Source organism: Coffea eugenioides, chromosome 9 (genome assembly GCF_003713205.1).
Source record: "Coffea eugenioides isolate CCC68of chromosome 9, Ceug_1.0, whole genome shotgun sequence".
NCBI lineage: Eukaryota > Viridiplantae > Streptophyta > Magnoliopsida > Gentianales > Rubiaceae > Coffea > Coffea eugenioides.
In genome coordinates this window covers 6,377,292-6,386,655 of record NC_040043.1, presented here as the reverse complement: position 1 = coordinate 6,386,655, position 9,364 = coordinate 6,377,292, and the positions used below count along the sequence as shown (strand labels likewise).

At 33.6% G+C, this 9,364-nt stretch overlaps 1 long non-coding RNA gene across 3 annotated transcripts; it reads left to right on the top strand.

Moving 5' to 3' along the window:
* Window positions 1-4,896: 4,896 nt before the first annotated feature.
* On the top strand, window positions 4,897-8,966 carry LOC113783462. 3 transcript variants are annotated; one of them, XR_003469911.1, is made up of 5 exons: window positions 4,897-5,403; window positions 6,046-6,189; window positions 6,826-6,896; window positions 7,962-8,213; window positions 8,711-8,966. It is a non-coding gene; the product is annotated as an uncharacterized LOC113783462 (long non-coding RNA). The 3 variants fall into 3 exon arrangements; XR_003469910.1 differs by having other exon boundaries at window positions 4,897-6,189; XR_003469909.1 differs by lacking the exons at window positions 4,897-5,403; window positions 6,046-6,189 and having other exon boundaries at window positions 6,753-6,896.
* Window positions 8,967-9,364: the final 398 nt, after the last annotated feature.

Genomic DNA, 9,364 nt, shown 5'->3' with positions numbered 1-9,364 from the left:
TCCTTCAGGAACGTGATCTTTCTGGGTGAGCAGTTGAGCGATAAGAGCATCTTGGTCCTTGATGTGTTTCATCATGGTGTCCATCATCTTGGACATGTTCGAAACTTATGTTTTGAGACTTAAAGTATTTGTCATCATAGCAGGCATTGCAGCAGAAGAGACAGCGGGATCTTCAATAAAAAATTTTGATTGAAGAGTTTCATGGGAAGAAGCTGATCTGGTGCTTGATGAATCATCATCATACTTCAAAAATTTGGATTCGAATCCAAGTTCGAACATGGCAAGAGCCTTCTCAATCGAGACAGGAATGTCTTTGATCCCCACTGTGGAAGAATAGCTCATTGGTGATGTTGAACCAAAGACGGGATTTGACGCCGATGGAGCTTTCATGCTACTTTGGGTGGAGGCTCTCGTCATACTCCTTGTCACAGGACCAATAGCGCAGGTATTAGTGGCAACATGTGTAGCTTCCTGAACAGGCTTAGCATCAGTTGCCTTGGAACATGCAATCATGGTTTTGTTGGTCTTTGGTGCTATCGGCGATATATGTAGTTGAATATTCGAAAAGAAGAGATGGTCCCACTGGGCGTGCCAAAAATTTGTACGCGATAAAATTTCAAGTCTGTAAAAATAAGAAATATGCACGACAAATATGTAATATATAAATTTAGAATAATTGTAAGTACAATCTCTGGGAGTTTCTCGAACTTCTAGAGAGTTTTCTTCAATTCTTCTCCTCAAACGCCAATCCAAGGGCTTCACAACTTGCTTTTGGATCAACCACCGACTCCCTCAAATCTTAATATGGAAGATTTGAAGGACTTGGAAGATATTTGAAGACTCAAGTCTTGATATATGGGAGACTCAGAGAACTTGAAGATCAGGACTCTTGTAGTGTGGAGTTTCGATACTTGAACATATGAGATGCCTCTTGGTGTATCTCTGTGTGTCGACTTGGTAGAAAGACCCCTATTTATAGTTGTGGTATAAGGTAGAGGTTGAAAACATGTATACCACTCTACTTGTCTTGCAAGACATGCAGTCATATTAGGACTGTGCCAGTTAAATATTATTTCTTCATTTTGAAAAGAGATAATACCAATAACTAATTTTTTGATTGGCCAAACTTGTAGGGACACGTGACATGGCGCCATTTGATTGGACAACCTACTGTAGTATATAAGAAATATATGTGGACTAAACGACTCCAAATATTATCTCTTCAATAAGAAATAAATATTTAGATATCTATCCAAAATTCTGTCAGGTCATATAGACATGTGACATGATACGATTTGGTTGGTGGAGATATCCCTGCAATTTGAATTGATTTGGAACACCTCCACGTGACACATGGCAAAATATAATTGGCTATTTAATAACCAAATTTTTCAAGTGTACATGACATATGGCAATATCCAATTGGATAAAAATAAGCCATAAAAATGATTTATAGACCAATGGTAATTTTTAGAATTTAATTAAAATTTCATTGTCTACAGTTGGTTAACATTATATTTAGTGAAATAGCTTGGTCATGGGCATATGAACCCTACCTAGACAGATGATATCATGAAAATCTACAAAATCAAATGGGTCCTGATAAATATGCAGTCAGAGAAATCTATCTGCATGCAAACAGCATATATGAAATCAGATTGAGGACCCAATTGGTTTATGAAAATGCCGATTGATTCAAGAAAATGAAGATTGTTTACAACATTTATGGCCCAAGGGATCTGGAAAAATAGTTTCGATGAAGACGCAGTGAAGATTCAAAAATAATTGTCGTAAAAGAAAGATTTGAACAGTTAGATTCAGTTGTGTCTTTCAAGTTTAAATTTGCTTTGTTCTTAAAAAAACTAACTTTTCCTGACATTACTACATCTCTTTACTGATGACTTTTCACAACTCAATTATTTTGCTTATGATACGGTGGTACTGATGAAAAATCAATATTTATTTTGCTATTAATCATTATTTATTTTAGGTTCTATCTAATGTGTATCTACCCAATAAATGTATTTTATGTGTTGGATTTTTGAAAATGTAAAGCCAATTTAGGAAAGTATATAAATGCAAAGAAAGGTATTAATTATTAGTAAGTACATATACATTACAGATTATGTGAATTTTAGTTGTGTTGATGGTGCCCAACGGGTTAGAAAAACTCTTAATTTTATGGACCACCATGGAATGATACGTCTTTTGAAGCTCTTAACCATGGACACAACTAAAGAAGTGGTGTTAATTTCCTTACGAGAAGTGCCATTTTGTCACGGAGACATGTCTATTGTCTCATCTTGATAATGTAGATAACAACATGAGATCATTGACGAATCCATGTCCAGTATCTTTAATACATTTGAACATTAGCTTATTGAAAGGCTTTAGTCGAAGTTAAGAAAGAGTGCAGATTAATTGATGAGCTAATTTGGATTGAAATAATGGTAGCTTTATGGTAAATTATTTTTGTCTTTGCTAGCTTTCTACTTTCATTTTTTTTCTACCTTTTGTCTTTGCGAGCAGTCTACTTGCATATTTTCAACCCCCGCCTGAATGGAAAAATAAATTGTGTGCTACTTAATAGATCAGGTGGTTTTCAACAATGGAATCCAGAATCGCCAAAGTCATCCAAATATGTATTTAAACAAAGCTATGAATTCCCTTACTTACATTTAATTTAGCTATTTTCATGATTGTAAAGGGAATAGGACATCTTGTTATTTTTATTTTATCATGTGTATATTCACAATTTCGTTGATTAATAAAAAATAAGAATGGCATCTCTCCTCTGTATATGCGGTTGCAAAAAAGAAAAAGAATAATAAAAGTCAATTCAAGATATAGAAAGGAGCAGTTTAATAGAGTAAGAATAAAAAGACTAAACAAGTTCGGTGATGAGGGCTTTTTTTGTAAGTTTATTTTCCTTCTTTTAGTTTCTTCCTTTGTGGGGCTGAGTTTGGTAGATTAGAGTTGGTAACAGATGAATATATATAACTAAAACAGAAAAAGCCTTATTGACTCCTCCCAAACTCCCTTTTGCCTCTTCCTCCTCCCCCACCCCCCTCTCTCTGAAAGACAAATACATACACTCAGAGATCTTCACACTATTTCTCGTTCCGTCAGTGAAATTTTTGGCCTTGCTTGGATTGTTGCCTTTTTTTTGGAAAAAAATATTACATTTTTCATGATTTACTTTTTTCACATTTTAAATCACTTTTTTTTATCTCACACGCATAACAAATACATATACCTATATTCATATTATATTAAGAAGAGAACGTTAGATTTGTATATTTAGTTTTTTAACTTTCACTTTTTGAAATTATCACTACTATAAACCCAATGACTCAAATGCTTATTTCTTTATTAACAACTATTGAGTCTATTTATCACTACAAGAAATTTGGTCTTTTGTGACAATATTATCAGTGACAAGCAAAAACTTGTCATAGTTGACCCATTCAGTGATGATTTTTGATGTCGTCACAAATGACCTCACATAGACCTATCATTAGTGACAACATAGGATTAGTCATCACGATATCGGTTGCACGCAACCTGTTGGTGTGGCGGGAAATTACCTTTGTGATGACCTGGGAAAATGTTATCACTAAAGTGGTCCATATAGTGACAACTTCCAATATCATCACTGCTGCTCTACTAGTTGAGAGGTAGTGACAACAATTAGTCATCACTGTCTAAAGTATTTGTTCCTAGATCACTTTCATTAATTCTACTATGCCACTCTAACTTTTGGGATTTAGCCCCAAATATGATAAAAACAATTCCATTAATTCTATTGCGCTAGCTTAACTTTTGCAATTTAGCCCTATATGTATTACACCAATTTCTTTAATTCTACAATTACACCCTTACTTTTGCAAGTTAGCCCCATATGTAATTCATCAATTGCATTAAGTCAACTATGGCACTCTAACTTTTGCAATTTAGTCCCATTTGTAATACATGAATTTTATTAATTCTACTATAACACCCTATGGTGTTGCAATTTAGCCTTTTTTTTATTAGCAAAATACAGAAGATATCTTAATAAACTATGTATACATATTTTATAATTTTCCCAAACTTAGGTAATAATTTGTTATAAATGTAAAAAATATTCATACATTCCCTATTTATCCTGATGACAACATGGTTGAAATTAATAATTAGGATAATCTAAAAATAAAGTAGTCAACAGTAGAATTTAACAATAAACTGAATACGAAATTAAATCTAATCCTAACGTTTGCATGATCAAAAGGTTGTTATTAATTATAGTAGCCACATTTATCATTTATGAATTGATACTCATACCAAATAGATTTAGCGTTTCATACATCTATTTGCAAACTATTTTGATTGTTCAATCAACTAATCCGGATGTCAAGTCTTGTTAGACTGTGAGTCATACATAATTGATGGCACCATAAAATGAGTACCAAAAAGATTTTGATTAAAAGAATGTTTATTTTTTTCAAATCATAAACATATTTCTAACAACATTTTTAGTTATTGAACTATTTTGTTGTATAATAAATTAGAAAAAGTCCTATATTCGTTAAAAATGCTTAAAAAATTTTGTACAAACACACTAAATTGTCATATTCTATTTTTTTAATACAACCTGAGAACAAAAAAATAAAAATAAAACTCAAAATAATAGAAAAAGTTAGTTACATAAAGATGAGAAAAAGAAAAAAGAGAGAGATAGGAATAAGGACAAAGAAAGCGTGATTTTCTTGCATCTAAATTGGAAGAAAGCGTGTTATTTATATGTATGGAACTAAGGGCGGCAAACTAAAAAATTCCAGAGGCATGGCGGGCTGAAGGAATTTTAAGGAAATGACATCGATTGCTTCATTAGTACCCACTCTATGTCTGAAACACTTGGCCAAAATTTCAGACACCTCCCTCTCTCTTTGTCCTCCTCACTTCCCAGAAAATGAACTCCTCTATATCAACCGCACACTACCAAATCCATCCATGAACTGAAGTTTGCCATTGTCATCAATTTGGGCAACTTTATCGAGCTCGCACCACCAACATCCCTAATTCGGCTATTACACTGGCTTGGTGGCAAGAAATCAGAAATTAGGGCTTGAAAATTTGAGTGAAAGCTAGAGTTTAGAGCTTGAAGCTAGGTAAAAATTTTTCTGCAAAAACTACCGTCCAAACAAGGGTACAGAGTACAAAAGTGTAGGTTCCAAAGGGCATGTATGGAATTTCATGATCGCTATTCTATTTCCTGAATCAATTGGGTTTCCTCTGCCTCGCACAAAAGCAGTGTTCCCTCCTGCGTGAAGCTTGTAGCTGTCCACACAAAGATTCAAGCTTTCTGAAATTTCCAAAGTTCCGGACAAGTGGAATTGCTAGACTTTAGCTTCTGTCCAGCAAGTATTGTAAAATTGGCTTGGATTTTTGCAGATTATGTTTCCTTACTTTTACTTGCCCTCATTGCTTCTGGAATCTGGACTATTTGATTTTCAGGATTTTGTTGTCAATGTTATAATCTATCGTCAAAGCACAAAATTAGACATCTTTTTGAATTTCTGTTTAAATTCTTGTAATTTTTATGAACATTTGCGATGCAATTGCACACATTACAATATTGTTGGCGTACAGTCATCGTTGAAATTTGATAAAGAAACGATTTTGATAGCTCGAATATTTTATTTTGTGGCCTTTCCTATATTACGGTTGTCATTGTGGTAATTATTGTTATATTTTCGATGATGGAATTTTGCTAATTTGGCAACTTTTTGACGATTTTTTTTAATAAAGGGCCTTTCTTGGATAGTTAGCTATATAGACCATGTTTACAAGTCGAAAAAGCTTTTTTGATCAAATTGTGCTAGAAAATTAAAAAGATATCTAAAAGGTGTGAACTTGCTCAGGTTTATATTATTATTTGCTGTTATCAGTCATCTATGTAAGATATTTGTACGTGGTGATATTGTTTAGAATCTTAAGCTCATAGTGTTGGGTTAGTTAGTTGCTGAATTTTAGTTATCTTGGCTGATTTTTACCGTTTGCCAGGAACCCTTTTGAGTCTTCGAAGATATTTCAAAGCATACTCAAGTTGTTCTAGTTCTACTACCTTATAAAGTCAATTGAAAAGTTATAAAGTTCTTCATGGTTAGGATGAGCTTATTATGTTATGGATTGAAGGCATAATTTGAGGTAATTTCAATATTTTGTGTCCGATTTTGCAATGCATGGTACATATTTTCATTGCTATGGCTAGTTGCACCTTCCTGCTTCTTGTCAGATTTAGTTTTTAGGTTCAATCTTGTTAGTCTCCGATTTAAGCTTGAGCAAGTTTTGAATCCTTTTTGTTCTGTTCTTATAGATTTGTTGGATTTTCATGAATTGATTCTTTATTAGTGATTTTTGGCTAGAGTGCTGTGAATCTTGATTTGGGTTCTGGCAAAATTTGGTCAAATTCATTAGGTCTCTTTGGAAGTGCTATTTCTTATAGCTAAGAATAATAAACGAGCTAGTCCATTTTGGCTTTTTATGAAATTTGAAATCTGAGTTTTTTTTAAGGGGTGAACGCTTCAGTCTTGATTTGGTTTTTTGGTAAAAGCAACAAAGATTGTTGCTTTTTCATCCTTTTGTGGAGTTGGAGGTGATTTGAGTTTGTGGACTCGAGGAACTTGAGGTTGGTTTAATGTTCTTTTACTCGTATTCCACTGTAAGTACCAGGGATTCTTGCGCTCTCCCCCCCCTCCCCCCAAGTTTGAACTTGCATTGCTTCATCCAAAGGCTGGAATGCCTGAACTTGATATTTTTCACATAACATTTGCCTCTGCTCAGATTCAAGAGTATATTTCCTCCAAGAAGGGGCCTTTTCCTTTTCGTCTTGGGGAATTCTTCATTTTTGACGGGTATGTCTTCCTTTTCAGTAACAATATTTTTATTGAATTGTTTAGATGCCCAATTACATCCTTGGATACCCTAGAAATCTCCCTTAAGAGCAACAATTTCGATCTCTGAAGAGGCTAGTGGCCCAGAACTAACAACTTGATTAGTAAGAGGATCAACCAAAGCAACTTCTAAAGCAGTATATGCCCTTCTCCTTTTATTTATAGTCCAGTCAAAACTCAACTAGCCAATTGCTTGCTGAATTGTAGCTCTAAGCATCTTGTTTTTAAAAAATATCCATAATATTCAAAGATTTCGACAGCAAAAAGTTGACAGACAAGCAGATTAATATGTTCTGTACATTTTAAAATAGTCACAAATCCTTCCGTTCCAGTTTTTTACCTGGAAATAGATGTCAAAGTTGAGTTATATATTGGAATTCAGTTATTTTTACCACAAACTCGAGAACCAAAAGTAGTAGCTGAATCTATCCCACTTCATGATCACCTAGGACTTCACATTGTTGATTTTACATGATGACATGAAATAAGGGGAATTAAAAAAAAGGTTCACGAAAATTGAATATCACACTCAAAAGAAAAAAGTCCAGGAGATTACAATATAATAGTGGTACAAGACTACTATCATGTAAGACAATAGGATTAGTCAAAGGCAAAAGACAAAAGAAAGAAAATGCCCTCATTTATAAACATTTCACTGTCTATGATCATGTGTAAGCTAGATTAATTGTAACCGCAATTTCATCAAAAATAGGATTAGCACCTCTATGTCCTCTTACTTCCACTTACGCCCTATTTGCAAACTCAAAAAGAAAGCATATACAAGAAACATGGTCAGGATGCATTGGAAATTCTGAAAAGTAAATATCACTTCAAATTGTAAAATAATTTGAAGTATCTGTGTACAAAAAACCAAACCAAGATACCTAAACTAATTAGCCAAGCTGTCTACTTTTTTGGTCGATGATTTTGTGTTTAAATTTTAGAATCCTTGTATTAGTTTAGACAAAAATGCATAGATAATTGGTTGTGATACTAAAGATTTAAATGATATGTTCAATGACATAGGCACTGCACAATGGAAGGGGGGAATTGGTTCAATCGGAAAGAACATAGTGGAGAGAGGTTAAATGTGAATGAAAGTGAACTCGATACCTTCATTAGATTGTTGGAAGATGCAAAAAAAGAGCTCTATCCAGGCAACTAGTTTTACTCCAAGCTGATTAAGAACTTGCAGAGCAGCAACTTCAAACAAGAGGGCTATATGAGGATTTGATTGCCCAAATGAAAGAGTTACGCAAATGAAAAACTCCTATACAGGTGAAGACACAAGTTCTCCCCGTCTCCATTCTCTATTGCAACTACTGTTTCATTAAAAAATTCTTAGTTTTCTGGAAATCTGATTGTGATACATTAAGAGTGCTGCTGATATCACAATGCAATGCCTTGGGAATCATTTCAAATGATAAATGGATGGTTCTAAACTTGTTGGTTCTCAGTTGCTTATAATCTAAAGTTGATGTCAGCTTCCTGTTCTTAGGATACTTTAGGCAATTTATGCTGTTAGTTGCTTATATTTCGAATTTGCTGGCTATGCAAATATGTCTAACAAATAAGCTGTTTGGAAATAATTAATGATCTCTTTATTTTAGCTGAAACTTTATTTTGACCGATTCTTTTACTTCTTATCAAGTTGACAGTAGTTGGAGTCTTGTTTTGTATGACTATTCATTCAAATTCAGTAATGTAAGGTTGTAAAAGCATATTTTCTGACTACAGTCTATTCTAATGCATATAATGCTTTATTTTCAATGCAGTCCAGCTTGATATTGATCATGAGGAGGCTGTTGGATATGATGGTAGAGATGGTTGAAGTCTGACGTTAGTGCTGCAGTCTATGCTTTAGTTTAGAAATCTAGTACTCTGTTTTTTGAGAAGGATATGTATTGACTATTAGTGCTTGAACTGATTATGTGGGTTTTGGGATCCAATATTTTTGGTTGACTTCTGTTTTGATGAATTTATAGAATTTTATGGCCATATATGTGAATTTGTGGCTTCATTTTGGGTTAATTTTGCCTTTTGTCAAATTGAATGTTTTGCTATAATTTGTTGGAAATGCTATGGCAATAATATATTCGTTATGATCAATTTCAGCTCTTCAAAACAAAGCACAGTGACGACTATTCTTGTCACTGAATAATAGAATTGATAGTGACAAGTTCAAGTTGTTACTGTAGATTTCAAATTTGTGATGACTTTTGTTACATCTATGACAAAAATATAGGTGAAATAATGATAAGAAAAGTCGTCACAGAATGATATTCGTAAGTGAAGACTTTTTCCTCGTCATTAAATAACAAGAATCTATGACGACTTTCAAAAGGTTGTCACATGGATTCATTTGTGACATAGAATCTGTGACAACTACGTGACAACAGAAAAATTCGTCACCATATTCATATAACGAC